The 25,106-nt window shown below is 49.1% G+C and overlaps 1 protein-coding gene across 5 annotated transcripts in view; it reads right to left on the minus strand.

Annotated features, from left to right (window-relative positions):
* The window catches only part of PTK2B (protein tyrosine kinase 2 beta), a 121,120-nt gene that overhangs the window by 57,555 nt on the left and 38,459 nt on the right, over positions 1-25,106 (minus strand). For 3 of the 5 annotated variants that reach the window (XM_032332352.1, XM_032332350.1, XM_032332351.1), the window contains exon 1: positions 12,554-12,765. The exons of 1 other annotated variant lie outside the window; for it this stretch is intronic. The gene's annotated coding sequence lies outside the window, so the exon portion shown is untranslated. Of the gene's footprint in view, positions 1-12,553; positions 12,770-25,106 lie in introns of those variants that run through there. One more of the 5 variants, XM_032332347.1, reaches the window with a different exon arrangement.

The raw sequence follows: 25,106 nt of genomic DNA on the forward strand, positions 1-25,106 counted from the left end.
TCACATAGACTCTAAGCATCCCAGGAGACTTCAGTTCTCCTTGAGTCTCCACAAATTGGGTCCTGTCTTCTTGATCCAACACAACCCCATTTACTTCCCACTGGTCTGAAGCAGGAGCACCCCAAGGAAACAGCAGGAAGTTTTATCTGATGACTTGTGGTGTCAACCTTGGCTCCACTAGAACCCCATGGGAAGCTTTTAAGAAAGCATAAATGTAGGCCCTGTGCCAAGAGATGGCCTCTGACTGGCCTATGGGGAGGCTTGGTATTGGTATTTTTAAGTTTCCAAGGATTTTTCTAACATACAGCCATGGCCTGGGGGCCACCTTTCTAGGCTAACCTTATCTCTCATTCTGAGTCCATTCTTACAGGAAAATGATCTCCTTTCTAACAAGAGACTCAGATTCTAGGGGCCACTGTTAGACCAGGAGTTGGGAGCAAAAAGGATGGAACTGGCTATTGCAGAGGCAAATATTTTAGAAGTGGAACCAAAGTTACGTTTACCCATTCACACTGTGCTGGACACTAGAAGGGAAGATGGAGACAGTCATTGGCCTAAAGAAGCTGTTCCTTTTCAAGAAGCAGTATGTATTACGAGGGCAAGAAGGAAATGCTGTGAGGGCCAGGGAAGGAGCAAGGCCCTTCCATCAGGGGCAGGCAGACAAGGGGCACAGCACCAGTCTGAGTCCAGAATTTGGGACAAGACAGATGGAGAAAAGAATATCTAGCTTGCTTTAGTTTAGAGGCTAATATGTATATTCTAGAAGCATCCATGCCATTTTCCCATAAATATCACCTGAACATGTCCTATGAGCCAATACTCTGCTATGTGCTGAGTGTGTACCTCAGTTTCCCCACTACCTTCAAGAAGGAGTCTAGAGGAAAGAGCTTGAGAAGCAAGCCCAGGAAGCCCACCGAGGGAGGGGGAGATGTGTGACGGGGAAGGGAAGACAGCCTAAGGAGGGGTATCAATAGACTTATCTCTTGGGCAGCGGTAAGGCCATTCTGCTGGGAGCTCTGGGAATCAGGATATGCTGTGTGCCAGGGTATTTACACAGCCCCTCTTACAGCCATCATTCCCAGCACTACCAGCCAGTTCCGCACAAGGGCAGACTGGACTCGGGAGCCAGAGAAAGTCCTCAGGCACAAAGATGATGATGCTGGTAGGTAGAAATAAGCAGGAGAATATTGGAATGTTAAGGCCCCAAGGGTAATAGATGGGACAATGACAGATCTGCTATAGGATATGAATGAAGATGAGGGTAGGGTGACTTACTCCTAAATAGTATACACTCCGGTTGTAGAGATAGGCATGCACACACACACACACACACACACACACACACTCGTGTGTGTGTGTGGGCACTGTAACAGTCATACACATAAATTGGTCCCAGATTTAGGAATTGCTGTGTCTATTGAGCCAAGGGTCCATGACCCTAGGGGATATGTTGGTATAAACTAGTTTTCAGGCAGGGGATTCGTGGAACAGTTTTATAAACAGGTGTTGGGGTAGGAAGGAAATGGAGTAGCACATGGCATCTGTCCCCATATATCAGATGGAAGTCACAGGGCCCATCATTCCAAAGGCATGTAGAAACCAGGGGCACAACCGGTGTTGTCATGCTGACCAGCGGGGATGTGGACTCAGAGCTGGGAAGAAGAGCTATGCCCACATCTATAGGTTACATCACATGGCTTCTGGGCATCCATGATGAAGGGGATGGGGTGAAATGCTGTCCACCCAGACCGCGTTCTCATCCGAAGGGTGCTGGAGCCAGTGAGCACACACGGGACGCCCCACACACACTGGGGAAGAGTTTGAAAGAGAAGAGTTAAGTAGAAATGACATGTCAGTAAAAGTTAAAAGATCTGGGGCAACCCAAGAGCCCCCATCTGCCCAAATTCTGTGTGCCATTGGCTGAAGTTAGGAGTGAAGCAGGTAAGCCCTTTCTGGCAGGCAGAGCAAGGGACAGAGATAGAGCAGGTGAGTTAAAAATCTTTGCTGGGGACAGAGACCAGGGCCAAGTCTGGCAGGGGGAAAGGGATTAGGTCCCTATGGTACTTTCAGCAGCTTCAGCTGGTGGCACCACGAAACGTGGCGCTTTCAGATTTGAGCAGCCAAGAGGATGTAAGCACGTGATGAGGACACGGAGCGAAAGGAACTCTCGTTCATTGTTGGTGCAAACTTTGGAAGACAGTTGGACGGTTTCTTACAAAACGAGACATATTCTTACCATACGATCCAGCAATAGTGCTCCTTCGTATTTACCCAAAGGAGCTGAAAACTTATGTCCACACAAAAACCTACACATGGATGTTTATAGCAGCTTTATTCATAACACCAAAACTTAGAAGCAACCAAGATGTCCTTCAGTAGGTGAATGGGTAAATAATCTGTGGTACATCCAGACGACGGAATATTATTCAGTGCTAAAAAGATATGCTCTATCAAGCCACGAAAAGACGGGGAGGAAACTTAAATGCATCTAACTGAAAGAAGCCAATCTGAAAAGGCAACACACGATATGGTTCCAACTACATGACATTCCGGAAAAACTACAGAGACGGTAGAAATATCAGTGGTTTCCAAGGACTGGGGGGGAAAGAAGTGACAAATAGGCAGAGCACAGAGGACTTTTAGGGCACTGTAATTGCCCCCTATATAATATTATACTGATGGATACCTGTCATTACACATTTGTCCAAATTCATGGAGGGTATAACATCAAGACTGAACACTAACGTTAACTATGGATTCTGGGTGATAGTGATGTGAAATGTAGGTTCATAGTAAATATACCACTCTGATGGGGGGAGGTGTCCCAGTGTGGGGGGAGGCATGCATGTGGGTGGGTGGGAGTATATGGGAAAGCTCCAGACTTTCCTCTGGATTTTGCTGTGAACAGAACACTGAGCCAAAAAATAAAGTCTATTAAGAAAAAAAAAATAACATAATAAAAAATAATAATTAAAAAAAGTAAGAAAAAATGTAATGAGAAACCACAGTGGGATCATCGATCCCCTCTCCAGCCCACTCAGGAATTCAGGAGCCAGCACCCACCTCTACCCTGGGCAAATAAAGCATTCATAGTCTACGTCGGGTGGAGAACAGCCCAGCCAAACTGATGCATTGGCCATTGTCAACATGCCTGGCAGACGCTGGTTTCTTATCTTCATCAGTTTTTCCAGGCCCTTGGTTCGGGGGCCATTATTCCTAGCGGTCAACATGACCAACTCCAGTTGAAATATTTTTGCAAAACCATTTTGCTCACTCAGGATCTACTTTTCTTTTTTTTTCTTTTTTAAAGATTTATTTATTTCCTTTAGAGAGAGAGAGAAAAAGTGCATGTGTGGGGGTGGGGTGGGGGGGAGCAGAAAGAGAGAGAGACTCTTAAGCAGGTTCCATGCTGAGTGTGGAGCCCAACAGAAGGCTCGATCTCATGACCCTGAGATGACAACATGAGTCAAAGCCAATAGTTGGTTGCTTAATGAACTGCACCACCCAGGCACCCCAGCTAGACTTCCACCTTCAGCCTGAGGTAAGACCTGTAGATCTGTCTTTAATCCTTTGCAGCAGTAACCTCTGGCTATTTATTCCAAAAACGTAAGTGCTTTGTACCACCATCCTTGGAGATGGGCAGGGATGACTATGCCCATTATACAGATGAGAAAACAAGGTTTAAGCCATCTGGTCAAGGATTCCTGCTTGTCGAGTAGTCAGCTTGGATCCCAGAGCAGATCTGAATCCAAGTGCCAAGTTTTTCCCACTTTCCCATCTGCCTTCAAAGAAGGTGGTATCTCTTGATACTACTGAGGCTGGCACAGACTCCGCGGAAGGAGGAAAATGTCAACTTGGCATTGACTATCCCCAGTCTGTGAAGAATCCTAAGGTCTTCTGGTTTAGGGAGTGTGACTCTCCCCACGCTAAGACTTGGTCATGGGAGGGAGGGTGCTGGTGGGGAGGGATTCATGTGTTTGATTAAAAGATGAGGGCCCACCAAAGACAAGGGCCCAGAAAGGTAGGCCGTTGGGTACATAGCAACTTCCTCAAGGGCACTCCCGAACTCCCACCTGTCAGCACTGGTCTGTCATGGACTGCCAAGGGATTCCCCACCCCCGCCCCCCGCCAACTCTCTGGAGCAGAGTAACTGAAAGGTGTGATGTAAGGAGTACACAGCCCTTGACCTCACTCACAGGCTTCTCTCACTGTCCCTCTGCCAGCTCATTTTCTGACTAGCTCTAAAACCTTGGGCCAGTTACTTAACCTCTCTTGGCCTCATCTGCCTCACCTATAAAATGGGGGTAATGATACCTGCCCTGGTTTCCTTATAGAAGGTTTGTGAGGACGAAGGGCAAAAATGCAAGTGAAAATTCATTGTAAGCAATAAAGCTGAACACGAACAAAAGGCTTTATCATCATGGTTAGCACTTGCTTATTTTCCAAAATCTTGTCTGACCATCTATAGTCCCCCTATCTTGTGCCCCCTGCCAGTGGCCCTCTGGAGGAGGGGGTGGGGCAGGGGAAGGTCGGATTTGCAGCATTTGCCAATTTCTGTGGTGTAAATGTTCCCACTATGACTGATTTCAAACTGCCAACACCCATCACTGAACACAGAGACAGGCGGATAGGGGAACAATCTGCTGCCTCTAGCTCCTCTTTCTGACAACAGAACTTGTCTATTTCTCCATATTTTGCTGGATGACTTGATTTTCTCATCACTGGCTTGTCTCTGTATTTTGATGATCCCTAAATCTTCTGACTCTCAACCTGTGAGTCAAGTGTACTGCCCCTTTTTCCAGTCAAGACCATGACCCCTAGCCCAGGGATCCCTCCCTACATCCCAGCATGCACCAGCCCCTTCGAACAGTGTCAGAGGAGAGAAGGTCTCACAGCACCAGTGGAAATCCTGGCCCTGAGCCATCGTGGGCTCCAGCTTGCTTCCCAATCCAGGTCTGCCCAAGTCCAAATCAAAGAACAACAAACACAAGGAAATGGGCTTAAATTAAAACAGGAAGAGTTTTGATTGGCTATAAGAATGTCTCAGCCAAAACCTGGAAAGGGTAATAAGGGAGGTTGTACAATCTCGGAGTCCCTGAGGTCTTCAGGAAGAAAATAAATGACACTTTTCCTGAATGGCAAGATGTTCACCTGCCGAAAGGAGGGGGCCCTAAAACAGAATTAAGGCCCATTCGGATCCTCTGGGTTACCACTGGGCCTAGGGCTGGGTTCCCGGCAGAGGAAGATTACAGGGTCACGGGCGTCGACATCACAGAAAAGTACAATCTTGCACTTGAAGACAATGTCGGGTAATATTATGTCTTAACGGAACACATCCTTTGTGTCAGGAATTTGCGTAAGCAATTGCCAAAGACCGGCGGCTGGTGATGTGTCCTGCCACCATGCTTAGGGGCTCGTGCCGAGTTCTGCCATCAACCGGCTCTGAGGCCTGGAGACATCGGGCCAGGTGGGTCAGAGCTCCCCAACAGCGGCTGGTATGTGGATGATGGCGTCTGATATTTTCCAGTGACTGCGGCAAAATGGGAAAAATACAGACGCTACAGGGAATTTGTCATTAAGCTCAATGTATTCTTTTTGAAGGGCAGGCTTTTACTCTAACATTATGTCTTTCGACCTTGGTTGGTTTTCCAGCACTCATTTGTTTATCAAGCGACAATGACTGTCTTTGGCAAATGACCTTGAAGCTGGGCCTCTGGGAGAGTCAGATGTGGAAGCGGAGGTGGGCATCCTGGGCATAAAACACACTGTCTCGAGGGCTGAAAGTTCCACCCATGATCTGAGGGAGCCTTGGGAGGGACCATTACTCAGAGAGGTGGCACTGTCAGGGAGAAGGTGCGCTCACCTGAGTGACGAGGTCAGTCACCTGACTCATCAAACCCAGGTTTCAAACTCGTGTCCTCGGGCTGCCCTGTCACGTAAGTCTGGGGCCTTCCCCACCGTGCGCTTCAGGGTCAGGCAACGTGGTGGCCTTCAAGCCTCGGCCGCTGACTGTTCGTGTGACCTGGACAAGTTCACCGTGCTAAGCTTCAGGTTCCTCTCTCAGGAGACTGGGGCTAACATTATCTAGCCTGCAGATTTTTCTGGAGAATCAGAGATTACTTCTGTAAACTCCCTGGCACATGTATTTTTTAAGTGCCTGTGACTTGGCAGAAGAAAGAACCAGGAACTCCCTACCAGTCCCTACTTGCCAAACATTAGACCGGCCCAGTGAGTCCGGGATTGGCTCCTTCCGTCCCCGCTTCTCTGATGCCACCTTTGGGCCCACACCCACCTTCCTCCACCCGCCTGCCCACCGGGAAAGCTCAGCCCTATCTCCCACTCTGGACACACACAGACACAGGGCCATCATCTGTCCTGAGAATATCACAGAAGCGTGGAAGGAAGCCTCACGCGAGACAGCCACAATATAAGCCCTTTGGATCTAGCAGAAGCCGGCATGTCACGAGACACGCGCTTTATTTCCACTCTGTCTCTGACTCACTTCCTCTTGCCGTTTCCACACCAACGAAATGGGGAACACATGCCTTTCCTCTGCAAAGGCCTGCTGGGAGCAGCCACTTAACTAATTGGCAGTGACTGCCGTCTCAGGGAGCCAGGCCTGTGTTTCTGGGCGAGCTGTGCCCTGCTGGGGTCACGCGGTGTACCCCACCCCCCAGCCCAAGCCTTCTCAGCCTCAGTTCCCATAGGGCCAGCATGGTGCCCGCTCCAGGCCCCCCAGTCCATCACTGGGTTAATCCCTCCCCATTACCTCTGGAAGGAAGGAACCAGAAAGGTGGTGATTATCCCCCAGCCAGAATTCAATGTAATTCAAAAAGCATTTATTGAGGCTCTAGCACATTTTCAGCTCGCCACGCCCACACACATCACCCACTCAGGATCATTCTTTTGCCAGCACCTACCAACCCGGAGGCCGGCTGACATGGGGCTGGCTGGCGGTGGGGGGGGGGTGGGGGGAGGAAGGGGAGCAACGGAGATGTGTGAGCCCGTCCTTCCTTGCTCCTCTTCTCGCTAGTTCAAGGACTTTGATTACTAGAGCTAGGCAGACTTCCTGCGTGCCCTCTGGGCTGCACTGCTCCCCCAACCCTTGAGAAAACCCCCGGAACCTTGCTCCCTATTTGCCAGTTCATGAGTGATTTCTGCTAACCTGCTTTTGCCTCTCCTTCCTCCCTCCTTTCCCAGCTTTCCTTCCTTCCTCCTCCCCTCTCCTGTTCTTCCCTTCTTCTCCTTCCCGCGCCCCTGCCTTTCTGACTTCTTCTGTTTCAGGAGACATGCCAGACTCCAGAGATAGGCAGCTAAACAGAAGAGGGAAGAGGGTCCCTGTCCAGCAGAGACTCATAATTCAGTCAAGAAGAAGAAGATGAGGGGCACCTGGGTGGCTCAGTTGGTTGAGCATCTGTTTTTGCCTCGGGTCATGGTCTCTAGGGTCCTGGGATCAAGCCCCACATCAGGCTCCCAGCTCGGCAGGGAGTCTGTTTCTCCCTCTTCCTCTGCCTCTCCCCCTGCTTGTGCTCTCTCTCTCTCTCAAATGGATGAATAAAATCTTAAAAAAAAAAAAAAAAAAGAGGAAAAAGATGAACGTAATCTAGCCACAGCATGAGATGGGATCTAACAGGGGTCCACGCTTGGTGCTTGAGGAGCATGGAAGAGCACTGGCGTAGGGGGCCCCAGAATCTCAGGAGAAGGTGACACAGCAAGATCAGAAACCACATGACATGGCATGAGGCTGGTGAGGAGGGTGGTGAGGGGTGTTGGGCAATGAGAAGACAGTGGCAACACACTAGGGAATTGGAACATCACCCTGTGGGGAAGCAGATTTTCATTTAAAAGATATAATTCGGGGCACCTGGGTGGTTCAGTGGTTGGGCATCTGCCTTCGGCTCAGGTCATGATCCCAGCGTCCTGGGATCGAGCCCCACATCAGGCTTCTTGCTCAGCAGCAAGCCACCTTCTCCCTCTCCCTACCACTCCCCCGCTTGTGCTTTTTCTCTCTGACAAATAAATAAATAAAATATTAAAAAAAAAAAAAACGATCTAATTCAGGCTAGAGGACAGATCGCAGGTGTGAGCTGGGAGACTCCGGGGCAGTTCTGATGATGCAGTCCCTGGGGCGTGACCCCCAACTGGTGACGCAGGGGAAGGGGGACCCGATTCGCAGGCTTTGCTAATGTTCCTGGTGTAAATGCTTCCAAGGCTGGTTTCAAGCTGCCGATGTGACTTTGCTGAAAGTGCCTTTGGGGGAGAAAGGGCTGCGATCAGCTTGTGATAGCTGGTTGGGCAGGGGCTGGGGGGGGGCACATTTCTGAGGACCTGCCTCCAGCCTGGCTCTGACCTGACCTTCAACCCTCCACATCTGGCCCTGCAGGCTTCCCCCACCCACATCCAGCACTTGAAGATGGCAACATACAAGGTGCCCAGAAGCCTGGAGTTTTAAGATGTGCTTCTCCCTCCAAGGAGCTTCTGTTATTCTCCAATCTCCTAAAGGTTGTAATTTTCAAAACCACATTCTTTGTCATCTCTAACCCCAAACTAAATTCTTTCCCAGCTTCTCCACTTTTGAGTCATGATCTCAACTCGTTCCTTTTCTCCCAGCCTACGACGCCAGCTAATCTCATTTCCCTGGCTGGGTGCATTACAGAGTTGGTTGTTGAGCAGGGAAATTTGGTGCCGTGATGAATCGATGCTTCAGTTATAGGCATTTGACTGAGTTCTTCCCCATTTTCTTGAGAGGTTAATGAGGGGGGCAGATGACAAGCAGCTGAATTCATTAGCGGTTTCTCCATCAACTGCTGATCGAGTGTCTGTATTCACTTGGGGACTGACTGCTATTTTAATTGGCCTTTGTTCACACCTGTTAATTTGGCATTAAAGAGTTTGTGGTTATCAGGTGAGAAGCTCCAAGTAAAGCACAGGATGGGGAGAGACCATGACTACAAATGCTGGCCACAAAAGACTCCTGAAATCTGCAACAGGTTGGTAAGACACGCCAAGTGTAACAAAACACAAGTGGCGAAATGGGATAAACGTGAGGTTCTTTACGTAGATTAAAAAAAAAAAAAACCCAAAAAACTTCCCCAATCTGGGGTGAGGAAGATGTGGTTTAGCAACGGCATGGGTTAAACAAAAATGGGGTTTAAGCTGTCTGTGAGCTCATGGTTAGTCACTATGATACATACGGCTGCCAGAAAGATCAATGCAGTTTTGGGGCTACTAGAAAAAACCCTAAAATAGGGACGGTGATTTTCCCCGGGGCTCTGCATAGACATGACCACATCAACAGCACTACTGGCCCAGAGACCCTGAGGTTTGACAGGCTGCCACATTCTAGAAGGAGGACATTCAGAGTCCTGGGAGCCTGGGAATTCTGTCTCATGACACAGGAGGGCAGGGGAGAGGAGTCCTGGGAAGTGAGGACAGGACTGCTGGTTTCAAATGGTTGTAGGGCTGCCAATGCAAAAGAGGGACCCCACTCTTTTATCCAAGTCAAGGATTAAAAAACGTGCAACAGAGAGACAGGAGGGAAAAGGGTCTTTGTGTGTGCAGAGGACATACTTTCCAGGGTATTTGCACTCTTGCTATCTTGTTGACATCTCGCAAGGCAGAAGTCATTCCCATTCTGAGGATGAGGAAAAGCGACTGGGCAGCTTGCCTCGGCTCACCCTTATTAAGTGGCAAAGGCAGGACCAGATCTCGGATTTCTCATTTTAACCCAACAAATGCAAGTTGGCGCTGACAGCTCCAATCCCACCTGGGAGCCCACCCCCCCCCAACCCCACTCTGGCTTTGTCTCCTCACATCCAGGGTATTTCTGGGCCAGAGAGGACAGCTCCGATGAACCCTGCTTTTCTGTGTGACCCCAAACAGAAACTTACATGTAAGCTTATCACCTTCTAGCCAGGCAGCACCAAAAGGAACACCAGCGTTTGATATATTAATATGTGTAATAATGATGGTGACATCCACTTTTATTTTTAAGTTATCTCTTAGGACCCATTTAATAAACAGGAAAAAAAATCGACCATAAACATCGATAATAAAAAAAATTGACATTATTTTCCAGTGGGAAAGTACAAAGTCAGTGCTAACAGCTGGCCCCCTCGTCTAGTACCACCTTGAAAACAGCTAAAACATCCTTTTGAAAAAGCTTCCCCACCTGCCAATCCCCGATCTGCCCCTCTTCGCAAATCTGGGACACAAATTTGCTTTATGTAAACAGATATCAAAGCCATTAAACATGACACGGGCCCCCACATGCACCCTGCAGCCATCGCTTTCGTTTTAATGCGGATTGGATGAAACGGCAATTTAGACGCGACGTCAAGCAAACAGGATGCCACCTGTGTGTGAGGCTCTAGGAAATTAAAAATAGATGGAAAAATCCTCAGCAGTGAAAAACGCTAATGACAACAACTTTGAGGCACCACTACAAATCATCTATATAAGCCAAGAAGCCAAGAGAAAAAGAATAAAATCTTATGCTTACGGCCTTGAAAGGAAACCGGGACAATTGCCAGGTGATTCAGAACTGGCTTTCTAAAGGCAAGCTGGTTAAAATATAAAGCAAGTTCCATGTATGGACCTGGTCCCCCAACTTGGGGAAACACACCCCATACCCCCAACGGGGGAAAGCATGGATCATGTGCACAAAGATGTTCACACCTGTACTATTTATAGCAGGGAGATCCTAAAATCAGAACAAAATCCTCAGAGCGCTGCCTGGGGGGTGCGGGGATTCCAGGCACTATCGATAATGATAAACTCGATTAAAATATGAGCACTGGGGGGCGCCTGGGTGGCTCAGTGGGTTAAGCCGCTGCCTTCGGCTCAGGTCATGATCTCAGAGTCCTGGGATCGAGTCCCACATCGGGCTCTCTGCTCAGCAGGGAGCCTGCTTCCTCCTCTCTCTCTGCCTGCCTCTCTGCCTGCTTGTCATCTCTCTCTGTCAAATAAATAAATAAAATCTTTAAAAAAAAAATATGAGCACTGGTAGTACATGAAAACATTTGTATAAAGATGCGAAGTGACAGGGAACGAAGTTCACATCCTGATTATAACGACATACAAACACATCTACATTTAGAATGACATACAGATAAAGGATCCTAAGTTCTTCGACCTTTCAATTGGTTAACTATATGAAAAAAATCAGTGACTTCCACAGGAGAGGAGCCAGCCCTCTCTCCGTTGTCCACCTCAACCTGCCTTTGTGACACAACCCTCCTTTCTGGGCTCTGCATGTAGCCCCGAAGGGGGGGCCAATCCCTGGCCTCAAAAGCAAGACTAGAGAGAGCAAACAGGCCCTGGAAATCCAGATCTCTGGATCTTCTCTACACTCAGGATCGGGGGTGAATAGGGAGGAGAGGTAGCCCAGTATAATCTGCAGAGAGCCCCAGGACTAGACAGTTCTCTGTGACTGCAGACAGTCCTCTGAGAAAGCAGAGCGTGGGCAGCACGGCAGGGAGCCCCATGCCCCTGGGACCCTGACTGCGTGTCCTTCCTCCACCGCTGCGTGCACACCAAGGGGCTCACTTCCTAGAACTAACAGCATTTCCTTAGGTTGACCCTAGGCCCACACCTCACATGCACAGTGAGCCCATTCGGTGCTCATAACACACTGCTATACACTCATAACATACTGTGTCATCTATCCCACGGATGAGGGAGGTGAGGCTGAGCTGGGTGACTTCCGGAAGGCCACAGAGCAAGTAGAGAGCAGAGCTGGGGCTCTTTACCCCCACACCCTGCAGGGATGCAGGGCCCTGGGCTGCCCGTGAAGGCAGCCGTGCTCGGCCCACAGACACCTCCTGGTACTGTCCTTTGGGTTCTAGATCCTAATCGTGACAAGTCCAGACCACTGGACCTACAATACCAATACGGTCTCAGACAGCACCTGGTCCCACAGCTGCGTCACCCTGGCTGTGTGCACACGTGTCAGTATACATACTGTACACTGACAGACTCTCTCCTTGACCACATTTCAGCCGGCTTCCTTTGAGTCCTCCGCTCGACCAGCCCCGAGCTTCGGCTTCCGTCTCTGTCCTCATGGAGTCGGTCTTCAGCAAGACTCCTGCTAGGTGGCCTTAACCAGAATTCCCCACCTTCCGCAGCTGATTTTTCTTGATATCTGGTTCAATTTCCCACCACCCCCTTCCATCCGCATCGCCTAGGTAATATCAGATTGCCCTGGCCCGCCTTCAGCAGCAATCCTATTACGTCCCTTCAGAAAAGAATTACCCTACACTCTTAGCAATTTTTCCATCCACGGATTCCCTACCCTGCTTCTTAGCTATCAATCCCTACTCTTCCTCGTTTTATTTTCATGACTTTCCCCTCCAGCAAAACCCCATTGCTCTATCCTCCTAAATAAAGTCCTCCTTACCATCTTTAACAAGGATCTGAATAATTTTTTGGTAACAATGTAGACATAAACAGATGGACACATTGCAAGGCTCAGTCCCTAGTGAGTGGAGACCTCTGGGGCTGCATCCAGCCACGTGTACATTTTACTGGCATCCCAGGTGACTCTGATACTCACCCACAGGCAGCAGAGGTGCAGGTGGGGCAGCGGTTTTGGCCCTTGTCTCGGAAGGGAGAGCTGAGTTTCAAAGAGGCTGACACATGAGGACTCTTGGCTGGGACCGTGGTCTCCTGATTCCCTGTCTGGAGGCCTCTCATTACCAGGCCAGGTCCTATCGTTAGAACTCGTTCTCAAACATGCGAACTTCCTGGGTGTCTCTGAGCCTTTACTTCAGAGCACAGGAGCAGTTTCTGTTTCAGTCTCTTGTTACCCAAGCCCATTATTGGGAAATGGACAGAAAGAGAAGAAATAGGTGGTTTTGGTTATTCAGAGCTCAGAAAATTTGAGGGAACCCTGGTCTTTTAAAACTCCAGTCATAGTTGGGAATGCCGAGTGCGGCGGTGAGAAAAACCCCCAGCCTAGAGTCATCTTCCCAAACACTACTCCAACTGGGGGAGGATCTTTTTCTTTCCTGGTTAGAAGAACAAAATAAAACACAAAGGGAAAAACCCAACCCCAAATTTTCTGAGCCCAAAGGAAGGCAAAATTACCATTACCTTTTTAAAAGGGCTATGGAAGGGAAAGGTCTCATGGATCCCATGTCAGGCATAGAAACTAAGCCAGGTGTCCTGGCTAGGCCAAGAAAGAACTGACCCATAGGGTCTGCTGTGGGACACTGTTTTTTAATACGAGGCTCTGAGAATGGGGGTTTATGGGCTCAGCAATGTGTCATCAAAAAAAAAAAAAAATAGAGAGACACCTGCTCAGTTGGTTAAGTGTCTGCTGCCTCGGGTTCGGGTCATGATCCCAGGGTTCTGGGATGGAGCCCCACATGGGGCTCCCAGCTCGGCGGGAGCCCTCCACCTGCTGCTCCCCCTGCTTGTGCTCTGTCTCTCTCTCTGACAAATAAACAAAACTTTAAAAAGGAAAAAAAAAAAAAAAGGAATAGAAAGAGAAAAGAAATGCAGGGTGTTTCCCCAGAGCTCTGTCCTCACGGAGGTACAGAGCTGCACTCATTCATTGACTCCTGTCTGCCCGGAAAGGTAACTGATAAGGAGCCCACTTAGGCTTCTGCAATCAAGGTCGTATTAAAAACTCGAAAGACTAGACGCATACCCGCTATACAAACACGCTGCCATGGTTGCAAGGAGGCTGTAGGCAGAAAGGGAGACACAGAGAAAATGCACCAGCTGTTCTGGAAAGGTAATTGAGTTTTCCTTTTTAATGGGTTTGGCCTCAATGATGAATAGTTCTTAAAAAATCACTTGGGCTATCTGTATAGCTATACTGGAGCCATGCCTGAAAAGAGTGAGGTGCCCACCTCCTACTTCCAGCCCCAGGCGACTTCCCTAGCAGCCCGGTGGGGAGCCCAGGGGTTACAGTCCTGGGCTCTGGTCTGTAAAAATCACAAATCTGCCCCCCCACCCCCCATGCCAGGGATAAGTCTATGTTTGACATAACAGTCCTTGGCCCTTTCTGCCTTTAGCTCTTATTTCATTGAGGTTTCCGAAGCACACAGGAAGTCAGAAAAAAGAACAGCAACCCACTTCTCCACAGCTTCACCACAGACTTGAGGTGGGAGGGAGAGAGAGCACAGCAGAACCCAGAAAGTGCTCTGTGGCAGGGGGTGAGAGGAGCGAGCCCTGGGGCCCTTCCCCTCATGGTGGCTGTTCTGTCCACACTGAGGTCTTCAAGAGCCTCCAGAGCTCCCCCACCACCCCTCATTCTATTCTTTCCTTCTGTTGACTGAGAATTTTCTCATCCTTTACATGCACACACAAAAATCAATAATGTTTAAGTCTTTTGAATCACATTCAATTTCAGCGCCAGAATGATCCTTTGATAATGTGGCCAACTCACCTCACCTGTGGGGACCTCAGGCTTCTCATCAGAGAAAGTGAAGAGATTAGGGGACAGGAACATGTTTCCAACAAAGTCTAAAGCATGAATATTTCAAACTGTTAAAAGTGATAGCCCGATTCCTGAGACGGTTTAACTCCTCACTGTCTGGCGGAAAATGCTTCAGTGTTGGCGGAACCCCCAAAATACTTCTCAGGGGCCCTGAACTCCAGGGTAAAGCTGCAGGATCAGATTAGATGCTTCTCAAAGTGCCCTCTTGGATCTAAAATTCTGAGAGCTAAAATCATTACCTATAGGAAATCTCCTGGGATTTTGCAGGAGAAATGAGAGGCTGAGAAAAAAAAAATGTGAGGGGTGGGAAAATAGAGAGACCAAAAAAAAAAAAAAAAAAAAAAAGAGTAATGACTTGGGATATTGATATCAGGGAAAACAGATCAACTAAAATGATAGGGGCGCCTGGGTGGCTCAGTGGGTTAAGCCGCTGCCTTCGGCTCAGGTCATGATCTCAGAGTCGTGGGATCGAGCCCCACATCGGGCTCTCTGCTCAGCAGGGAGCCTGCTTCCTCCTCTCTCTCTGCCTGCCTCTCTGCCTGCTTGTGATCTCTGTCTGTCAAATAAATAAATAAAATCTTTAAAAAATAAATAAATAAATAAATAAAATGATAAACTCACCAGTGATGAGAATCAGCTCTGAAGGGCCTTATAACTAATTGGGGTTTTACCTCCTTTGTTTTGTAGATGAGGCCAGAGATGATGAGTGACTTCCCCAAAGACACAGAGCTGGACTCTTCATTGTGGGAACGAGCACAGAGGCCCTCTGAAGGGTAAAACCACAGCCCTGAAACCTTTGTTGGGAGGCCCCTGTCACCGGGGTGAATGCCCTGGCAAGTACAAGAGACCAAGCGATCCCTTACAGACCAACCATGCAGATGACACCAGCCAGGTCAGGTACAGAGTCACACAGGGGTGGAAGCTTTTGTTCTCTAGAACCTTCCACACCCATACCCAATACCTCTCTGATGGTTACCTCACCCTGCCCACCATGAGGGAGAAGCTTTTTCCAACCCGAGCCTAGGTGCTTGCCTGCCCAGAATGAGGTAGACAGGGCATTTAATTTCAAAGGTGACCTTACACAGGGACTCTTTCCTCACACACAGAGGACTGAGTGGCAGTTCACAAAGCACTTGCCCAGTCTCCTTTCTCTTCTCTCTAGAGGGGGTGCTGGTCCCTTTACAGGGCAGGGGATGCTGGCTCCGAAAAGGTGCAGGCCCACACTCAACAGAATGCAGAAAAAGGGTCAGAACAATGGCCTCCCAACTGGCAGCCAAAGGAGGTTTCCAGGAGGGGCAGGTTTGTGCCACATTAGGGAGCAGAAGAAGCACAACTTCCAGGTCTCCCCTGCCTAGTCAACACATCTGGAACAAATCCTGTTACCAACCTGAACCTCAGCGAGCTCACCCACCCAAGTTGGACATGAGAACACGATCTTCCCTAGAACCGTTATGAATATTAACACAAATAACGTATAGAACCACACTTGGTGAACCTGGAACCCCTGACGTCAAGGGTTGGTCACAATCACAACTCATCTGTGTTCCTCTGGTTCAAGCGTCTACGCAAACATTTCGAAGACAGCGACTCAGTCTTGTCAAAGGCAACCTGCTGGTTCCAGTTTGGGGCTGTTTTTAGTACCGGAGAGTCCCTTTCTATGATGTGGTCAAGGAATTTTCCTACAGCTGTTCCTGGGAGGTGCCGGCGCTGCCTGGGGAGCTGCCTCACCTGAGCCGCGCCCCACCCTTCTTTGCACGGCCAGTCCTGGTTCTCAACACAGGACTGCAGACACAGGACAATTTGAGGTGGGGTGGGCTGTTCCTAGATCATTTCATACCAGGACTGCCTGCTGGCCATACACATTTTAATGCCCACCTCAATGGATGAGTTTGGACGAGCCAGGCTGACATCAGTGAGGGCAAGCAGACACCCCCAGAGGCCACTCAGTCTTTCGGCAGGGGCACTGGGTAGGGGGGCAGTCAAGCTGGCCCAGGTCGGCCCTGAAGTTCCCAGCTCTCTGGCTCTGGTCTCAGGTTCCTCGGACTTTAGAGCTGTACACAGGCTTTGAAGGAGCATCCCCTAAGATGTTCTCCCAGAGTCTTATAATCACCACTGTGCCTCCTGTTTGGCCACTGAGTCTACTCTGACCTCTAGTCCCTGCTCATCCCTGTGCTAAGCTGGCTGGTCCCCATAGCGTGGGCGGAGCAGACTAACATCCCACTCCGGGGTTCTATTCTCAGCTCTCAGCATCACTGCCATCAGCATCGCCATTGTTTGTCATGTGTCTAATTGCACATGGCCGTGTTCCAGGTGAGGGGAATGTACCCCAAACACAGGCTGCCCCGCTCACTGCCATGGCCCACGGCCCTGCTGGGAACCAACAGGTCATATGGGTAGAACATGGCCCTGGATGTGGATGGGCACGGTACACTCAGTAAATGCAGGGCTCACCCATGGTGGGGAGCAGCGCTGAGTGCATCCCATGGAGTGGGGGAGAAGAGGCCCACTAGGGGAGAGGTATGAGGAGCAGAGGAAAGAATGCCGCCCCACCAGGCAGGCTTCCAGGCTTTGCATGTTCAAGTTCCAACTCCCAAGACCACAGAATTGACTGTATTTGGAGATAGGACCTTTAAAGAGGTGATTCAGGTCAATGGAGGCCCTAATTGAGGTGAGTCCTAATCCAGGATGACTGGTGTCCTTATAAAAAGAGGAAATCTGGACTCACAGAGAAACATCAGCTGTCTACAGAGAAAAGACCGGGGTGAGGACACAGTGAGAAGACTGCCATCTGTGCGCCAAGAGAAAGGCCTCTTGAGAAACCGACCCTGTGGACATCTTGATCTTGCACTTCCAGTTTCTGGAACAGTGAGAAACAAAGGTCTGCTGTTGAAGTCACTGAGGTGGTGGTATCTTGTCAGCCTGACACAGGCAGAAGATCTGGCTTCTGGTTCCTCCTCTCCCCTAACTGGTAGCTGTGAACTCCGAGAAGTCATTTCTGCTCCACTGCCTCCCCGGTATGGCCCCACAGGGACCAGCCCAGAGGATCAGGATGGTGCGGGATCTACCCATCAGAATAAATGATGAGTGTTTTGGGGCAGGGAGGGCACAATGGAACAGGAATCTTCATTCCAGCAGGAAGGGTGTTATATGGCAGTTTGAGAAGGAATGCATCACAGCCAGTGAGGCTGATGCCAGGAGGAAAATGAGCAGACAAAAGCTGGGACTGAGCTGTGGTGTCTTTGTCCAGGCTGCTTCTGGCTCTAAGTCTTCCTTGTGCATCTGGGGCAGGGTACGGGGAACCAGGAGAACTGACCCGGTAGGGACTGCAGTGCTCCCCTCTTTTCACTATCCCCAATGGGAACCCCAATGATGCAGGCCATGTCACCCTGTCCTGGACGCTCAGAATGAAGACTCAGCCTGCTCCTTCCAGCCCCTTCCTCCTCACAGGACAGCCATGCTCCACTAACCCTGAGACTGTTAACAAATTTGCTCACCTCTCTGAGACTAGAGTCCCCTATGTACAGACAGAGAGAAAGCCTGGACTCTCAGGGTGTTTCTGGATGGAGGTGCTGACCATAGCTCCTTGGGGCTGGAAGGCCATGGAAACTTCTTCCTGGTGCACCTGAAGAAAAGGATCCCCTCAGGGCTTGTGGGCTGGGCCTTGTCCTAACCATGTTTCCTAGTTTCTGTGCTTGGCGCTTTGACCTCTGGGCCCCTGCTGACTCTGGAAGGATTTGTGCTAGCCAGTTCTCCAGAGCATGACTTTCATTCATAAACCAACCAATCTGGAGCTCCACCACCCATCACCTCGTTTATTGGACTCTCACTCCTTGGGCCAAGCCACCTGCTCTAATCACCCCGGGGACAGGTAGCACACAACTAGGGACAGTCCCTGTGCCCCCAGAGCCTGCTGAAATTACTCCAACCAGCTAATAATTCTAGACCTGCTTTCCCTGCTTCACCATCCCTTCCCAAGGAAAACACCTGAGAGGCTCATGGCCACATTTCTCCCCTCTCCCTGTGCCCCCTGACCTACACTGGGGCTTCTCAATGGGATCCCTCTGCTTGGCATACTCTGCCTCCTATTTCTTGGGACTAGTGAGTATAAACTTCCTCCAAGAATCATTTCGTGTCTTTCCGCTGTACCAAACAAATTCTGCTTAAAATAAATCCTGAGTCTCCTCAAATTGGATCTGCCATGGTCTTTACCTCCAGGCCCGGGGGACACCCCTTCTGGGGTTCACATCCCCGGCAGTCTATCTCCCATGTAAGGTACAGATATGTGCATTGTCTATGTGTACCTCCCACAGGAAAGGTTTGGAACTCCTGACCTGGTCAACTTCCAGTCTGGCAAAGGAATGCCCCTCAAGATCCCCATGGCCCCCTCAGCCCATGGGGTCTTACTGCCTTAGGCACCAGTCTTCTCTGCTTCTAAGGAGCTAGAAAAGTCTGTGTTATGCTCACCACAAACCTGACTTCTCTCAGCTATTGGCCCCTGGTTGGAATATTGGCCTCTGGGGACATTCAAAATGAGCTCAGACCTTCCTTCTTCAATATGACAACCCTTCAGCTATTTTCAAAGCAGTTCTCGATTCCCTTAGGGGCATGTCTTCTCCTGTCTAAACACCTCCAGTTCCTTCCTTGTGCCCCAGAAGTCGAGAATTAAGCTTTTTGCGATTCCATGGCTCTAGCAGATCTCATTTAAGGCCCATCTCTGACAGTCAAGCTTGAAGAAGATAGGACCTGGACCTAAAAAGATGCCTGAACTCCATGTGACCACTTCTAGTTCTTCAGGAGATTTTGAATCTCAGAAAGGTGAAATCTCAGAAAGGTGAGCAGACTTGGTCACAGTCTTGGGGTTAGTGGAGCATGGCTGTCCTGTGAGGGGGAAGGGGCTGGAAGGAGCAGGCTGAGTCTTCATTCTAAGTGTCCAGGACAGGGTGACATGGTCTAGGAAGTGCCTCCCTCGCTGGAGGGGAATGAGTTTTCCTACCAGGACTCAAGGCACCGCTGCTGATGGTTGCCATGGAAAAATAAACGCCTGAGCCCCACAGGCCCGCTTCTAGTGTTTCATGAGAAGCTGGATATTCAGATTTCTTATGTGAACTTTTTAACCTTTAAATGTTGGCATAAATTTACAAAACATTGTGTAAACTAACAAAAACGGGTCTTTGGAATGGCTTGAGCCCCGGGACAACTATTTGCATTCCATCAGGAGGGCCAACCCCAGCCAGGGTTCCTCTCCCCTTCAGGACAGGGTGGTCACTCAGTACCCCGGCAACCCAAGGGCCCTCTCAGCTATAGCATTCTGTAGCCATGGCTCCCTGTGCTACTTAATTTTATGTGTCAGCTAGACTGGCTATGGGATGTCCAGATATTTGGTCAAAGATTATTTTGGGTGTTTCTGTAAAGTTTTTGGATTAGATTAACATTTGAGTTAGTACATTGAGTAAAGCAGATTGCTCTCTCTAATGTGGGTGGGCCTCATGCAATCAGGTGAAGGTCTTCTAGAATTAAAAAGGTTCACCTCCTTCTGAACATGAAAGAGTTCTTTTTTAAAAAAAGATTTTATTTTATTTATTTATTTTTTAAAATTTATTTATTTGACAGACAGAGATCACAAGTAGGCAGAGAGGCAGGCAGAGAGAGGAGGAAGCAGGCTCCCCGATGAGCAGAGAGCCCGATGTGGGGCTCGATCCCAGGACCCTGGGATCATGACCTGAGCTGAAGGCAGAGGCTTTAACCCACTGAGACACTCAGGCACCCCGAAAGAGTTCTTCTTGCCTACAACCCTTTCAAGTGCGGCATTGAACAGATTCCTGCCTTTTGAACTCAAATGTAAACTTCAGCTCTTCCTGAGTCTTAGGCCTGTTGGCCTTCATTCTGGAAGGGTCTCCAGCTTGCTGTTGCTGATCCATATATACTATTGGTTCTGTTTCTTCAGGAGAGTAAGACACTCTCTTTAACCGAAAGAAAAGACAGCTACAAATCTCAGGAAGAAACTAAACACTGTATCATATGAAAACCACTTTTTTTGTTCTTGCTTGATCATTTATACCATATTTCCAGTGTTGAATATAATAACAATAACAACTACCATTTATCAAGCACTTTTTGTGTTTCAAGCATGGTGTTAAGTTTTTTAATTCATATATATGTATTTATATGTATAAATACATATATATGAATTTACAGGGGGCCTGGGTGGCTCAGTCTGTTAAGCATCTGCCTTTGGCTCAGGTCATGATCTCAGGGTCCTGGGATCGAGCCCCACTTCTCCCTCTACCTCTGCCTCTCTCACCCCTGTTCCTGCTCTCTCTTTCATTCTGCTCTCTCTCTCTCAAATAAAAAAATATTTAAAAAAAAGAAAAATAGTGTACATAAATTTTTATATATTTTATTTATATTTGTTTATATATTATTTATATATATGAAAATTGCATAAATTTATATGTTCTTATATATAACATAACACAAATATATGTATTAATAAATATTCAACATATATTTATAAATTTTATATATTTATATATAAGTTCATTAAAATATACTTGAAATTATTTATATTTATATATATATATTTAAAAATGTTTTTCCCTATATAATCGATATACCAGAAGACATGAGTGTCATGAGGACAGAGGCCTTCCCACCACTGTAGTTTGTACCAGGTCCAGTGTTTACAAAGAGGAGGTGTTCAGTAATTTATACCTTGAATTAAGGAATGAATTTTTTTTAAATAGATCTATTAATAGCCCCTTGTTACACATGAGGAAATGGAATCTCCATGGCACTAAATCAGCAGCCCAAGGTCACAGGATGAGGAAATGGTGGAGCTGAGACACAACCCCAAGTTCACTTCAGCTCAAAACCCAAATTCCTGATCCTTGGGCCCCTCTAACTGCACATGGAAGACACAGGACCCTCTCCAGTGCTTGACTTTGACCTTCGCACCTACAGCTCCTCTCAACCCACAGGGATGCCCCCGAGGGCAGCTCCTTCATGGCCCAGTACCCCTCACCCAGCCCCACACTGACAGCTTTGCCACCAAGCCATCCACCAAGGTTTCTAAAGACTAATTTGAGAGTCTAACCACAGCTTCATCTTTAAAAATAAAGACAAAAGCAAGAGAGGAAACCTGTTGCAGCAGTCTTGGTTCACTCGGTTTTCCCCAGGGCTGCTTCAGGTAACACGACACACGGGCTGGTCTGGCACCTACGCAGCGAGGCCAGTGGAACGGAGGTGAGGCTGACCGCTCTGCACCCCGAGTAGGAAGAACTTCGGAGGAGACCTGTACAATTTGCAGAGACTACCACCTCCTTAGGGTCTGTCTCTGTAACCCCATGTGGTCAAACCCCACATAGCGGGCCAACAGATAAATGCAGGTGGTGAAGGAAGCGCTCCAGACAGACCAAAACGAGGCCAGAGCTCGCACAATCATGGGGGGCGCTGTCAGACCCACTCGGCTGGAAAGCACAGCAACAGACAATGAGTAACTTGGCCTCGAATGGGGCCACATACACAAGTCTCTTCATCTGCTCCTTAACAACCAGACCCTCCCAAACCCAAGTAACTGGAAAACATCCCTGATTGCTTGCTCCCTCACGGAAGCCATTTCAGTCCAAAAAATACACCAGGGAACCCCTACATCTGTTTTGTCCAAAATCAACAATATCTGACTTCTCCTGTCCCTAAAGCACCAAGCTCCCTTGTCAATGACCATAGTACAACACAACCATCCGCACCACAACACATTAAGGTAAGAGGAAGGATGCACGGTCAGCGTGTTCCAGCTCCTTCCTTGAGCCCCAGGATCTCTGAGACCCAGAGCACAGCACATCGCCAGCGAGGACCTCAGTTGCTCCAGCAAAACCCTGAAGGCTGGATCAGCTCCTATGCTCTTTGGCGGAAGTCCCTACTCTACGAACTCTGTGTTGCTTGACATTGAGTTCTTGGCAGGCCCTACAGCCCCTGAGCCTCACACAGAGACTGGCGAGAACAGGGGCCCCAACGTGCTTGGGAGGGGACACGTGATTACAAGATTGCAGTATGGAAGCTACAGGGCAGGGAGTGAGAGGCAAGGGGTCTTAGGGCAGGGCCTTTGAGAAGAGGGAAGTGCAGGTTGGAAACCACTGAGAAGAGGGAGGGCGTAAAGAGAAGTTACTCCTTTCTTCTTTTATCCCAATATCACAGCTCTGTTTATTCTGAGAAGCAACCAGCTGCAGCTCCAAAATAGATATGCTGAGAACCGCCTCTAATGACAGAGAGTGCTTCTGCAGGAACCAAGGTTAGAACAGTCCTTTCCAAGGGAAAAGAGCAGAGCCTAGAAGGGAGACACTCCTGGGGGCCTTTCTCCTGCTGCCTGCTAGCTCCCCTCCTCCTTCCCAGCCAGAGGCAGTAGTGGCTCCTTCCAGAACCCCCAGGACATAATACACAGCTGACCAGCTGCAGAGCAAAGAGAGGGGTCCCTCAGTCACTTGCAGCCCCAGGGACCGTGTTCAACTCTTTCCTGACAGGGGGTCCCATGGCCAGGGGTGACTGATGGCTCTCTTGTCCCCAGACCTGAACAGCCTTTCCCAGCAGCCTCTCTGAGCACAGGAGAGATAATGAAACAACCCAACAGAACAAATGCAGATTGGTTACGTATGCTCTGTTACGAGTTTGCATGTATACGGGTGCGGTCACAAAGAAAAGCAATGGAGCAGATGTTGCTGACCCAATAAGGAAGACTTTATCCAGGACTACTGCAATGGGGAGAGAGTGTAGACTCATCTCCAGACCTAGCAGGGCCAGCTGGGGATTTATAGCCAAGGGGCAAGGTGAGGGAATCAGTGGATGGAAAGCAAGAGGTTGGTTGGGTGTCAAGGATGGGGGATTCCTGCTGAACGGAGCATGGCAGACCAAGGGCAAAAGGCTAAGAGTGAAGCCTCATTGGGAAGCGGGCTCAGTGGGAAGGGAGCAGAGAGACATGCAGTTTGGGGAAAAAGCTCTTCCCCTCCATAACCTCCCTTGGAAACAAGTCAACATGGGCATTAGCCCTCATAAGAACCACCGGAGTGAGACTATGCTCCCCAGCTCCCTAGAACCAGTAATGAGAACAGTGTGAGTTTGGGCCCACAGAAAGGTCAATCCCACCTACAAAGTAGGCCTGACCGGGGCCTGACTCCACCACGTCCCATTCAGTAGGACTTGCTTTTGTCCCCTCTCTTCAGAGGAGAACTCAATAAGACTCTGATGAGAGATTCCCCACCAATGCCTATACCACGTGTCGGGGTGAGTGTTCCTGCCTAGCTAGATCTTTGGCCGAGCAGGGACACCCAGACAAGCCCAGACACTCACAAGGTTGATTTGTCCCGTGCCTCCCCATCTCCACCTTCCAGGGTACATGCTCTGCACTTCGTAACTGCCCAGAATTACGGGACCTCCACCTGTCTCCCCTCGCTCCCTCCGAAGGGGAGGGGGATCTCTCAGGGAGGGCTGGGCCACTTCCAAAGCCAAGAGGGCCTCTGGGCTCAGGCCACACAGGATAAACAGCCCCTGATATTACTTCCAAATGAGTCCATTCTTGAAGTCCCTCTGTGTGTGTGTGTATGTGTGTGTGTGTGTGTGTGCGTGCTCGTGCATGCATGTGTGTCTAAAACTAATAATTAGTGAAGGTAAATACTTAAAATACATCCAGATATTTGTTGTCTTATTTTGATATTTCTTCTCTTTTAACCCAGAGAACCTCCAAAAATGGGAAAGGCCCAGACCATTCTAGAATTTTAGAGAACTTGTTTTCAGCAAACTTCTACCTCTTTGAGCTGAGGCTTCAAATGGCAGTAAGCCCGATCCAGCCTCCCCTTTCCTCTCCTCTGCACCCAGTGTCACTTCTTAGGTTGCTGCCTGCCAGTCCCCTGGGCACAGTCCCTGACCTCCCTTCCTGCCCAGCAGTATCCCTTCCTCTCCACAAACTCAGACCCACAAACACCAAAGCCCTGACAGACTAGAGCTGGAGCCCCCAAGCTGGCAAGATCTTCTCCTGGCCTCAGCTCTACAAACTCAGAAGTTTAAAACGGGGACTTCCTGACTGCCCAAGGGACCCGGGCTCGGTCACAAGCTATTTGCATATTGCAAAGGCTGAACGGCATAGGAACCCCACTCAGGAACTCTCTCCCCAGGAGTGTGATTAGGTAACCGAGAGGAAATGCAGGAGCTAGAAACCTCTGCCTCCTCTGATCTTGACCTAGAATGATCTAACGAACCCTGCAGGATTTCTGGCAGATCCTGGTCTAGGCAGCCAAAAGACTTCCTCAGCTTAACTAGGCAAGGACTGGCCCACCACCTTGAGACCCGGGGCACCCAAATCTAGAAGTCGGATGTTGTCTGCAGAGACTGTTACCTTTACTAGGAAATAAATTAGATTAGCATAAAACTTGCAAGCTGGGAAGGAGGAGGCGTGGGAATTCGTCCAAAGCCCTGGACAAAGCAGACGGCCTCCCCACTGAGGGCAGGTGACTTGCACTGGGGGCACACTGGATTGGTGTTTCAGTCTGGTAGGGATGCTCTAATGAAATCCAACGACTGGGTGGCTTATAAACGACAGACATTTATTTCTCACTGAAGGCTGGAAGTCCGAGATTGGGGTGCCACCACAGTTAGTGAGGGCCCCCTTCCAGGG

The sequence above is a fragment of the Mustela erminea genome, chromosome 2 (genome assembly GCF_009829155.1).
Source record: "Mustela erminea isolate mMusErm1 chromosome 2, mMusErm1.Pri, whole genome shotgun sequence".
Lineage (NCBI taxonomy): Eukaryota > Metazoa > Chordata > Mammalia > Carnivora > Mustelidae > Mustela > Mustela erminea.